Genomic DNA, 13,119 nt, shown 5'->3' on the forward strand with positions numbered 1-13,119 from the left:
CAAACATGAACAACATCTGACATAATGTACATAATGTACTTCCAAAAGTCTTGAAGACAAGGTCACTTACACTCATGACAAATTCGCTGGTACATTTTTGTCAACAGCAAGTCTCCTCAGTGAATACATATCATTGGCAATCAAAGTCTTCAAACATGGGACACTGAGGGAGGACTAAGGCTCTTTGTGGCTCAGAGAGGTTTGATCTTTAACTGAGACATTTGTTTAACCTCTCATGTTTTCTCCCCCTGGTCAACCAATAGTTACTGGTCTACCACTACAACATGGAGTCCACTGACTGCACCCACCGATAACACAAAACTCCAGGGAGACAAAATGCGTCAGCTTTGTGTTGAACCCCGGTCTGATTCTTTTTACGGTTCAGTATCAGCTCTGCTCTTCTGGAGCAAGGCTAAATTAGTCAGGCCTACGTCACATTTTTAACAACGCCGCCACAGTAACTTGGACACACCATGTTGACTACCATTTAGATAGTCACGGCTGTTTGATTTAATCAGACCTAGCTATTGTCTCTATGGACAGATATGAGGCCTTCGTGGTGACGCGACCTCACCCGTCCACACAAAAGCTGCCTCTGTGCAGAGACTGCACACAAACGCTGGCTGACAACTGGAGGCCGGAGGATGAAAGTTCTCCTCAGTGTTTGGTGACAGTTATTACCCTCTCCACTGAAACCAAATACCTGTGGGCTGAGATAGCATTATCTTGTTGTGAGGCACACTGGGGGCTGGCCTGTAATCAGGGCCTGAGCCTTGATCAGTGCTCCTCCCAAGGTTTGATTGCTGCCCCCCCGTCATCATGAGGCCACGAATTGCACTGTAGACATTGTAAAGGAATTGTTCAACATCTTTTTTGCAGAGCTTCAGATAAGATCCATAAAGGAATGTAAAGGAATAGTTCAACATCTTTTTTGCAGAGCTTCAGATAAGATCAATCCCATTCTCACATCTGTACAGTAAATATGAAAATAGTACCAGCAGCCAGCTAACCTCGGCTATCACAAAGATTGGAAACAGGGGGAAGCAGCTAGCCTAGATAGTACAAAATCCTAGGTATAAATCTGCAATCTGTAGTTTGACAGGGGTCAATATGCCAAACTATTTCTTCACTTTTTGTGTGGATGAATCAAATCAGATACTACGTGTTGATTAGTGACCTAGTTATGTTACCTCTGGACAGAGACAAGTTAGTAGTTTCCCCCTGTTTCCGGTCTTTACGCTAAGCTAAGCTAGCTGGCTAGGGATGGTATTTTCATACTTGGCACACAGATATGTGATTGGTATCAATTTTCGTATCTAAGAAAAGGCAAGAAAACTAATAAGTGGATTTCCCAAAATGACTGACTTTTCCTTTAAGCAAATATGAGTGCTGCTGCTATGTTTTAGGCATGGTGGCCCCTTCAGAAAGAAGAGGCTGATATTTAGAATAAAAGTTATAAGAGTGATATGACTATCTGATTAACTGTTTATGCTGAAAAATTCAATATGGCCTAGAAATGCAGTGTGATATATACACTGTATACCTTTGCCTGTGTTTAACATATTACATTATCAACAGGGCAATTCCCCTTGTTTTAATTCTGCTGCACTTAGAAACCTATTTCTGACAGGATCCTGATGGGTGAGAGCTAGGTGAGCAATGTGGATTTAACCGTATTTACAGAGGGAGACAACTTACGACACTTACTCATTGGACCAAAATGACATGGAAAACAAAAAAAATAGGAGCTCAGGAGCAAAGAAAACACACATAATAACAGGGAGACTGAGGAGTTTTAGAAAAGGAAAGTGGCTGTTAGTACCATCTGGGAGGTAAGAGGTTTAGCCCAGAGAATCCTGAGCAATGCTAACCTCAGTCTCACATTAGGCCTGATCAGATTATTATTACCCCACACTAAGGGCTGATTTGTATTGTTGGGTTAAATAATTTCAATTAACAAACCAACCTTAACTGGCTAACATCAAGAGGCAGTGATGCAACAAGAGCAACAAAGGTATGTATATCTCTAAAGATTTGAGAGTGACAACATAGTGGTTTTGTGGTTAGTCATAGCATTATACAGCAAGGGGGTCCAGAGTTTAAATCGCAGCTCTGGTTCCTTATATGTGAAGCCGAGATATGCAGGTCTGGTCAATCAGAAACTCTAAATTGCCCGCAAATATGCACACGTTTGTGTGTGTTTACACTGTGATACAATGGTGACCTCTCCATGGTCTTTCCAATGAGTTACACTACAACCAGATGACACATAATTGTCAGTCCACTCTGTTTCTTTAGAAATCCTTCAAAAATGGTTAGGATTCACAGATGTGTGGAGCTATAACCACTGCAGTGGTTTTCGGAACAAATCACCAGTGATGTGCACGAATTGCTCATTTCCCCCGCCGATTCCCTGTCTATGTAGCAGGCAAATCAGCCCGCAAGAAAGCTCTATGTTCCAAACAGGACATTCATGCATGGATGGACTTCTAACTGAGATTAATACTTGTGATTTAAAAATATTCTGAGGTAGTCCTCCCCTGGAACTAACAGTTGCTTGTTCAAGAACATCAACTTAAGAATTTTAATTAAACTGCAAATATTTTGAATCGAAGTTCCAGACACTATTGAGTTGCATTATGGAAAATGTAGGACTTTGCATTTTTGGTGCTTTGCCCATTCCAGTGACTAGAACTCAGATTATCTCGGCCTCTGCTGTTTTGATTTTGCCCTTTTTCCTCTTGCAAGTTCCAAACTTTATGGGCGCTGAATACTTACTTTCTGGAGTACCCCTTTAAAAGTAAGAATTATGTGGTCCATCATAATGTATCATCCTACAGATTGTTAAATTTAAGAACATGTAAAATCACAATGTTTTAATGTTTACATTCAATTCCTACATTCAAGTCCCTGTATCTGGTATCAAGCACATCTGTCACACACCGAGATAAAATATGTAATTTCTCATAAGCAGAGTCAAAATACAACTTAATTTAACATTAGACGCTTTGGTCACACATTTTGCTATTGAAACCATTAAGCGTTATCAAAGAGGCAGACGTTGCTAAGCCAAGTAGGTGCGTGACAGTTAGATTTTGCCCTGAGGAATATAATCAAAACAAAAACAAGGAAGAAAACCTTAGAAAAATCTAATGTTTAACTTCAAACACAATAATGTTTTTGTTTAGTTGATATCATCGCCTATAACCTAAAAGCTCAACTATTTAACTCTTCTTCTAACTCTGTCACAAACTCCAGAGAAACTTTAAAAGCACTTGTCTCAGCTAACAAAAACGCACATGGAGGCACTTATGGAAACCTTACCCACAGTCTATTTGATGACAATGGCTGCAAGCGGACTCCTTCAGGTGCACATTAAATTCATTTTAAGCTCATCAGAGAGAGCAGGTGTGTTTATACTAGGCAGGTATCCTCAGCAGTGGGCATGTGAGCTCTCACCACACTGATTACACTGAGCTAAATATGGCTTTGTGCTAACACAGACGGTAGGCAGATCAAATCCCTGATGTCAGAAGGGAGAGGCGGAGCCTACAGGCCACAGGTCAGGTGTCTGCTGCTACTGAAATGGTGCAGCCATGTTCTGCTAAAGACTGTTGTAGTTTGGAGCATGGGAAGATTCACACCACCACTATCTCTTTCGGCTAATGACAATGTTCTGGTGTTGATGGAAAAGTCTATGAAACAGCACGGTTAACAGCTGCTCAACCTCAACCACTGAATTATAGTACCAGACATGCAGAGAATATATGTGTATATTGATCCCAAATGTCCAGTGTTGGAAAAGGTATTCAAATAACTTTCCAACATCATTTACTTGCATAAAAGTAGCTGTACCACACTATAAAAACAGTCCATTACAAGTTAAAGTCCTGAATTCAAAATTTATTTATGTCAAAGTACAAAATTATTTGCGGTAAGGCAATGATTAGTTGATAATAAATCCATTGACAGAAAATCAATCTGCAACAATTTTAATCATCAATTAATTAATTTAATTCAAGTTTTCAAGCAAAAATGTCAATTTTAATAGCTCGTTTCTCAGACATTAAGAATTTGCTGCTATTTTTGGTTCTACATAATAGTAAATTGAATCTTTTGGGGGTTTTTACTATTGGTTTGACAAAACAAGACATTTGATGAAGACTCTGGGATAATGTGATGAGGACTCTTCACTGCAACGTCCCTGGTTCAAATTTGGCTCGGGACCTTTCATTTTTCTCTCTCTACCTAATTTTCTGTCAACTTTTCACTATTGTTATCCAAAAAAAGCATAAAATGCCCCAAAAATAATTTTAAAAAAATCTACTGTGCACTGGACAGAATATTTTTATTAGCAACAGCATAGAGGAGTCCTGGTGTTTGGAGAATGAAAATGTCTCCCAAATGGAAGTGAGAGTTATTAAACACCAACCGGGTTTTTCACATTTTGCTTTAAATTTGTCTTTGAAGAAAATTGGTTATATCTGTCAAATTTCATAAACGCAGAAGTATGTGAGTAAGTAGTACTATGATCATAAAAGAGTCTTCTTCCAGTCATGCCAGGCTGACATATCTGCTCTCATCCTAAATAACACAGTGCACAGATACATTAGATTCTGAGTACTGGTAAGTGACACACATACAGTGTACAGTACGTGAAGTGCAGTGATAGTAAAGACACCTGAGCGATTACATCTACTTATATTTGAGCCCCCCTGTCTTCTGCTTGTTTTGTGTTTGCTTCCTTGTGGGTCAGCACACAAAAGGTCTACTTCTATCCATATGAAGACTCCTAGCACCTATATTTTAGTGTTATTGTAATGAAATGTAAGCCTGAATGAAAATGCAAATTTAAACTATTTTATTTAGGCAGTTCTTGTAGGCGATCAACTTGTGCCAAAACTCAGGTGTCTTTAAAAAAAAAAAAAAAAACTTAACATGTTACCCAGTTCTACTATTGGTTAGATGACGGTCTTTATAATCTTCCCACCATGCTATCACCATGTTTCAAATATTCTTACCACAGAGGTGTGAACAATTTGTGCCTTTAAGCCTAACCCTAACTAGCTAAGCAGGCTGGTCAAGATGTCGATTTTTTTGTGGAAACTCAGTACTGGCACATTATGACAAACCTTTGTATCACCACAGGCACAGTGACAATTAACAACAAAGTTTGTTTGATAATTTCCAGGAGAAAAGAAACACTACTCCACGGCACAGAGTTTGGACAAGCTGCAGAAATTGCTGATGTTATGGAACAGGGAGTTTGGCTGCTGTTTGGTATGCTGAGAGGATTCCAGCAATTACAGTCTTAACAAAAACTAAGTCAAGGCTTTATTGTGAATATCAGTAGGGAATTCAGCAGTCGCCCTCCCAGGCATACAAAACCCATCCCTGAGACAGCACTACATCATGAACTAGTACCTGTAAGACTTCCTCTAATGCTCCCATTCAACAGTAAATACACTATAATTACAAGGCTGACACTGTGCGTATCCTCCATCATCATTAAATTAGGGGGTTTGCGAAGATGAGAAATTGGTTGGGTTCAGCTTGGAGCCAGCAGAATCCTCGTGGTAATTTACAGTACTCCAAAAGGGAGGCTAACTCCTATTTCATTTGTCTCTTGTACTGGAGCTAAATAAATATTTCTGACTGCAACAGCCTGACAAGTGAGCCTAACGTTTGCTGTTAGACACAGAGCAAGCTTTTTTTTAGTGGAGCATAGTGTAGACTTTCTCTCCCAATAGTCTCAGTCTTATGAATAAAACTGTAAATGTGGATGGATGTTTACTTGTTTGTCGTGTTGGCTTATCTAACAACGCAACAGCAGCTTGGTCTACTGTTGCACTCACTATCATTCTGGTTACTAATATCAGGTGTACAGAGAGCGGGTACTGATAACTTATTGTGGTATGTATTTGCATATATAGCTTGTTACATATTCAGTGATTGAATAAAAACAGCACCTATTCTGAGAGCATGATGGCCCTGATACTTAATGAAAAAAAGTCAGGGTCCAACATTTGGTATATAAGCTTATTCCCTCTCTGGCGGAAAGTTAGATGAGAAGATTGATACCACTGTCACGTTTATCCATTAAATTTCCTGCTAAAAACATCAATCAGTTACCTTAGCTTAGCATAAAGACTGTAAATGGGGAAATGTCACTTTACAGGGGGTATATGTCAGACTATTTCTGGGAAGCAACTTCCCAGACACGCCACTGGTTACCTGGCAATGGCTCCCAGCGAAGAAAACATCTAGCACAAACCCCCCCACAAAATGGCGAATCATCGTTTTTACACTTTGGATTTTGAAACGTAAGGATTAAACAAACAAAATATAATAGACTTGTCTTTATGCTAGGATAAGGTAACTGGCTTATGGCTGTAGCCTTATATTTAATGCACAGCATCTTCTCTGTTGCACTCGCTATATATATATATATATATATATATATATATATATATATATATATATAAAAATAAATAATATATATATATAAATAATAATATAAATTATATAAATTATATATTTATATATTATATATATATATATATATATATATATATATATATATATTTATATATATATATATATAAATAAATGTATAACTGTGTCCAGTTTCTGTCATCCATCCTATCTGACAGCAAATATAGACACATCTCTGTGAGGTAGTAGAAATTAAAATAAATTCTGTAAACCCTTTCTTTCCAGCTGCTCCTTCACATTCTGCTAGTTTTCTCAAGGCACAGGTTAAAACTGAGGATCATTTAAAATTAAACATTAGTGCAGAATCCATGATCCAGTATTATTATGGTGGGAGTTAGTGTGGGTATTAAGGCAGCATATAGCATACCATTACTTGTGAGATTAGTGATAGTTGTGAGGCAAGAGATAATTTTGAAAGATGATGGAAAAATGTAACGTGGGGTTTTACACTCAACATTAAAATTTCCCTCTAGTTTGTGACTGTCTTCAAGGAAACCAGTTTTTCAGTTCAGCTTGGCTACTGTGCACCTTCACTAGAGCAGTTCATAAGCAGGCTCTCACAGAGTGAGAAAGGTCCAAGTAACCATGGAAGTGAAGAAGATGAGGTCCATGATGCAAACTCTGACCAAACCTATGAGTGTGTTACAACATGGGAATCCAGACGGCGGCCACGTTTGTGCGCCTGGTCCTTTGAACTTGTTTAAGTGGGTGAGGTCAAACCAGTTTAAATGAATTAGTAGGCTACTGCTTTCCCTTACATGTGTGCACACACTCCCATAGGGATAAAAAGTAATGCATGAAGTGAAATCAGCCCATGTGAATGTACTTCCTTAATGAAAAAAAATATCCCTATATGGATCTGAAGTGCTTCCCAACAGTGGCTTTATAATGGTGTTATTGTGCTTAATGGAAGTTTTATTTGGGATATGTCGGTATAAATATTAAAGATATTTAAAGATGGGCAGTATTTATAAAAATCTATCAGTATAGTTCTAAAAAGCAGTTTTAAAGCACAACATGAAATATGATGTAATTTTTTATTGATTTATAACACAAAGCAATTTAAAACATGCAATTTTTCACAGAATTACTTGTGAAATCCTTGGGAATCACAGCTACAAAGCTGCCCTTCCAATCTGGAAGTGGGATAACACCATATATATTTTCAAACATATATGTATATATATCTTAAGTCCCTCTTCTTTTCATATTAATTATTTTCCCATATATTTATATATTTTTCCCATATCTCATTAAATCATACTAAGTGCCTTTTAAATCTCCTAAAGAGTATTTCTAAATGGCTTTAACATCTCTTCAGTGCTGTTAGCATAGTCTACTTAAAAAACTAACAACAGGTATTTTTTTTAAATCTCCTATACTTTGAATATATAGCGTATATAATAGGATTGCTGCTTCCGTTTAGTATCATTTTACATGTCTATGGGACGACTGAGTTCTTCCTCGCTGTCGCCGAGTTCACAGAAACGTGAGAAGTTCCCACATTGGCTCTACAGGCTGTGAATGAGGATGTCATGGCTACCAAGCAACAAGTTAAAACCCAGCTTCCCGCAGCCGTTAAACAACTTCTCTCAATGTAAAACACCACTGAAAGACACCGGGTAACGCCAGACTCCATTCATTTTAGCCTACAGTTAATAGCGGGCTACACTGTGAATGACTCCTCTTACCTTAAGCAGATGAAGCTCGGCGTGAAGAAGTAGCTGCTCTAGGACGCATAATAATCCTCCTACCGGATGGACTTGCAGTGTTTGAAGCTGGGCCGAAATGCCCCTTTAAAAATGTTTGTACCGTGGAGTGAAATGGATGAGCGGCGGCGTGCTTTTCCTACGGTGTCTCCCCGTTCAGAAACCGGACTGAGTGCACTTTCTTACAGTTGTTAGTGTTTCCCAGGACAACTCGGGGGGAGGAGTCTGCAGCAGGGCTATTCTAAGCCCTATTTGCATTGGGGTTTCTGTAGGAGTTCAGTTTCAGACCGGAGGATGTACACTTTCAGTCAAGAGGTGGCCCAAAATAACTTCAGCGAAAGTTTTATTATTTATTTTTTTAAGTATTATAATTGCTTTTGACTTTTCTAGATAAGGAGACAGCGTCGTGGTCGCGTTTCAACAGCAGGATGAAAAAAAAGTATAGCCAAACTATATTAGCTTCCTGCTTCTATTTTTCATAATAAAAGAAGCAAACTCACGCGGGTTGACTATCTCCATAATGTTCAGGGTGGGGATGTACCGGGTTAAATGATGTTTAGGATCAATTATAATGAGTTAAATTTACACTTTTCAGCCACAACATTAAAAGCGTTTGTTTTTTGTGCTGAAAACTGCAAGAGTCCATATCATACAGGTGGTAGTCTAGCTAGCATACTAGACCACAGACCAGCTGTAGCAAAACTGTCGTCGTGTTGCAACGCTACCGTGTTACTGTGCTTTTATTGTGAAGGTAAAACTGGAATCCAACATCGACCGTGTTTCCAGTATTTAAAAAGGAAGACAGATGTGGAAATCGTGTTACTGCGCAATGCCTTCAATTTTACATAACGGTTTACCAAACTAACTATTATCAAAACACATGAACTATAATCACCTTGATGTGCTGTTCAGGCTAGCTCACCCGAGAAAAAGTTTCCTCCAGCTCTGCAGATTTCCCCACCACTGCAACTGATAACTGCTTCATGCCATTCTGAAAGAGCAACTATAAATCACATTTTGTAGTAATGTTGTGCTTTAGTATCACTACCCAGGGATTTAAATGCATAAGCTTGTAAGGACTCTACATCCACTGTTCAGTACACTGTGCCTGTGCGAATATCATATGAAATACCATAGAAACTGCATGCTATATATAATGATAAAGGTCACTGATAACAGACACATTATATGAATCTGTAGGGGTAGGGTGTCTTTCCTCTTCTGCCTTTCTACTATAGAAATGTATCGTGTAGTGGTCCATGTTTTTTTAACTAACTGTCATTCAAGTATGAATCACAGATACATGGATTGTCCCATGTTGCAGACATTAGGTAGGTGTTTGTAATGCTCTGTAGGGAGGTTTCATTGCTGTCTCATCGTGACTGCATACAGCGTACCACCTTTCAGCCACAGGACAAAGAACTCTTGTGGTTTGAACTGCCCTCTGCTGGTTCAAAAGGCCTCCTGCAATGATCTCTGCAAGCAGGAACACATGCATAAAAGTCCAGGGATGTGGTTTGACATATTCATTTATCATAAAGACCCATACAGCATTGGAAAAGCAGGCCCAAGCTAGAGTATCTGTACTTGACTGAAATGGTTTCCTTATATTCAGAAATGATTCCCTTTCTCTGGTGGGCACTGTATTCCCCAGCAGCCCAATGGAGTGAAATGTGTTCTACTAGACTTTGTGTGTTTGTTGTATGCACAATTATAAAAGATTCAGTGTTAGAATAACCTTACTTTTCATCAGGTTTCTATACATAAGGGTATGTATGAGTGCAAAGACGGGCAATGCTGAAAAGGAGCGTTCACTCCCCAGCTTTAGTTTACCAAATTAAGGTTTACGCCTTTCATTATTTTCCTTAAAAAATTAATAATATTCATTAGAGTTTGCAAAGAAACATGACATATTCAAAATAAAGAAGAAGTAAGGGATGTGTTTAAAATCCCACGTCTCCATTCAGGATATTCTGGATCTTTTGAGTGACATGAATTGAACAGAGATTTTATTATGTGGCTATGAAAAAAAGCATTCAGTGGCTTTCAGTCCTTGCAAGCATGTGAGCCCACACATCCGAATGAAATCACTGTTAATAATGTCAGAGTGGTCCCTCGGGCAGGAAAGAAGGAGTTTTATATGAAGCAGACAGGGAGTCTGAGACAGCTCATCCTATAAGATTTTAAGCACGGTGCTTTGATAACTTTATGAGCCAACTAGGAGTCCAGATTGATGGCTTGTCACTGTAAGAGCAGACTGACCCATCAGATTCCATTCAGAATCTGGGTTTGTGTCTGTCAGCACTCCTCTCTCAGCGTAGTTTATCTGTTGTTTATGGATCATAATTGTGACAAAAGCATTACTGATGAATCACACTACTTTCTGCTGGCTTTTCTTAATAAATGCCTGTTGCCAGAAAGAGAAAAACACAATAAATACCCTGTATTCTGTCATGGATTGTCTTCAGTTGCAGCAGGCAGAACATAGAGACTTACATTTAAGCCTGATGGATAGAGGGCCATAAAATAAATCTTGGAACATTTTTAGATTAAAATGAAATTTATGCACATTTGTGGAACAGTGGGATGTTTTTTTAAGCTGTTATGTCATTGGTTGATTAAATTATGCATACACATATTGGAACAGCAGCTAAAGCTAAAAAGATATACTATACAACACAGTGTTTTACAGTCTTTAAAGCTCAACTTTCTGCAAAATGAGCTGGAATCTGGCACCTCATCAAACACATGTACACAGTTATTAACACACCAGTTGTATGGTTTTCATTACGGAATGTGAAGAAAGGTGGTTTCAGTAGCCCAGCAGGCATCCAGGCCTTCTTCCCATCACAAGCATCTGAGCTCGGAGCTCTGTCTTTCTCCTCCACCTGTAACCAGCCGAGGGTTAGATAAATGGCAGGTGGTATTGAAAAGAGTCCCCATTCACAGCCATGACGGGCTGCCTATAGCCCCATTTTTGCAGTTTGGAGGAGGAGTGGAGGGACGTGGGGGGAATGTTGAAGCAGGGCAACCTACAGACTGCGAGAACATAAGCAAGACGGGGAAACAAGCAAGACACAAAGAAGTACATAGCTGCCTTTGTGCAGCAATAAAGGAGGTTTTGTAAGTTGGAGGACTTGGATGGAAAGAGATAGCGCTGAAAAACCCCCAGCCAGAGTAAACACTTGAATAGAGACAAAAACAGACTAGTAGCAAGAGTTAGGAGGAGGGAGAGAGGGGAAAGGAGCGAGAAGCATATCATTTGGCTGAAGTGCCTTCGGAGTTCTACATACAAGGTCTCACAATTCAGTGGAAAGCTTTTTACACTCAGCAGTGCTGTCCACATTTCTTCTCACTCAGTCTGGGCCGTGAGGATTTTGTTGTTTTTCTTCAGTTAAAGCGGCACTTGGAAACTTTTACGGTCCAAAAAGCAGGGAGAGGGAAATGCTTGAAACAGTTTGAACTTGAAAACCCAAATTATGTAACATTTACTAATAAATTGCAAGCTAAGTTGCCCCAAATACAACATTCTGATCCATTCTGCAATCACATGAAGCACAAGTGTTTAATTTGGGATTTCACCTTTAAGCTTATTGTCAGTTAAGGTGATTTCAAACCAGTGTCCATACCACACACCGGAACCACAGAGCTATAGTTGGAAAAATAATCTCACCTCAAGGTCCATTTAGTTGCTGTTCTGGTGCTTCTGAGTTTGCCCAGTTGTCATGAAATTTATATTTTTTCTGAGCACTTCAGGGACTTTTAAGCCAGCATGTCATCCATGTTGGCTTAAAAGTTGGGGTTAGATATTTAATTTTGACCTTGGTTAACAGAAAAATCTTGCCTCCAGGTCAATTTAGTGAGTGTTCTGGAGCTTTTGCTCATATTGCATGATCTTCACCAGGTCTCTTGAGGTGAGATTGTTTTGTCAACTGCTGTTTACATGGTCATGAGCTAACTTTGAACCTCACCAGAAAAATAAAATGAGAAAAGGTGCATCACAATTACTGATGATGAGACGCTCTCATCAGCTAGTTCAACACCTTGGATCACTTTTGTTTTTGGAACACAGATGTCACTTTCTTTTCATATATGAAGTTCATGTATTTCTGTGAAATAAACTGATTATTTTTGCTATTAATATCACCTTGGACTATCTTGGACATTCCCACAAGTTGGACGCCAAACAGAAGATATACTGTACAATAACTTCCTTCTACCAACTCTACTCTGCTGTTTCCAGTTAGCATGGATAGAAACATAACAAAGATGTTTTGTTTTGTTTTATTTTCTTCATACCAGCTTGATTTAGAGCAGCAATAATATATTTTTTGGTGACTCAGGAGTAGCACAAGATGAAAACACAAATTTACATATTAGCCTTAAACCGTATAAGGTTTTTGTGGCAAAACATGCCAGCAAACATTTTCTTTTTTGCAATGCTAGCAGACAGAGCAACATTCACATTCATTTGAAGTCGAGTATCTGGCCACCTGCCAAATGTAAGTCCAATGCTCACTCTTCTTTTATCTCTGTTTGCTCCCCACTAACTGCTGAGGGAAGTATCTGGCCATTTAGCTTCCCAATGTACCACTGTGTTCACCAGCTAGTCGCTAAATTTGTCATTTAGCTATTTAATTCTTGGGAGGTAGCCAAGCATTTTTGCTGAAAACAGCTGCCTGGAACAGCAGATGGAAACATGGTTGATGAGAGCAGCGAGAGTGAACCACAACAGTAAAGTTGTGGGCCGTAAAAACCAAAACAGTTAGCTAAAAGATGCTATTTAAAAAAAGGAAACTGAGGCTGCAAAGTTGGGTGATAATCCTCTGTGTGCTCATCACACTGGATGACACCTCTCACATTAAACACAGCCATTTGATGATGATTGTTAATTGTATGTCTCTACTTGAGAAAT

The 13,119-nt window shown here is 38.9% G+C and overlaps 1 protein-coding gene across 7 annotated transcripts in view; it reads right to left on the reverse strand.

The window, feature by feature from the left end:
* The window catches only part of LOC120798317 (A-kinase anchor protein 13), a 102,280-nt gene extending 93,853 nt beyond the window's left edge, over nucleotides 1-8,427 (reverse strand). For 6 of the 7 annotated variants that reach the window (XM_040142945.1, XM_040142860.1, XM_040142767.1 and 3 more), the window contains exon 1: nucleotides 3,325-3,499. The gene's annotated coding sequence lies outside the window, so the exon portion shown is untranslated. Of the gene's footprint in view, nucleotides 1-3,324; nucleotides 3,500-8,186 lie in introns of those variants that run through there. The other variant, XM_040142639.1, reaches the window with a different exon arrangement.
* Nucleotides 8,428-13,119: the final 4,692 nt, after the last annotated feature.

The sequence above is a fragment of the Xiphias gladius genome, chromosome 1 (genome assembly GCF_016859285.1).
Source record: "Xiphias gladius isolate SHS-SW01 ecotype Sanya breed wild chromosome 1, ASM1685928v1, whole genome shotgun sequence".
Lineage (NCBI taxonomy): Eukaryota > Metazoa > Chordata > Actinopteri > Istiophoriformes > Xiphiidae > Xiphias > Xiphias gladius.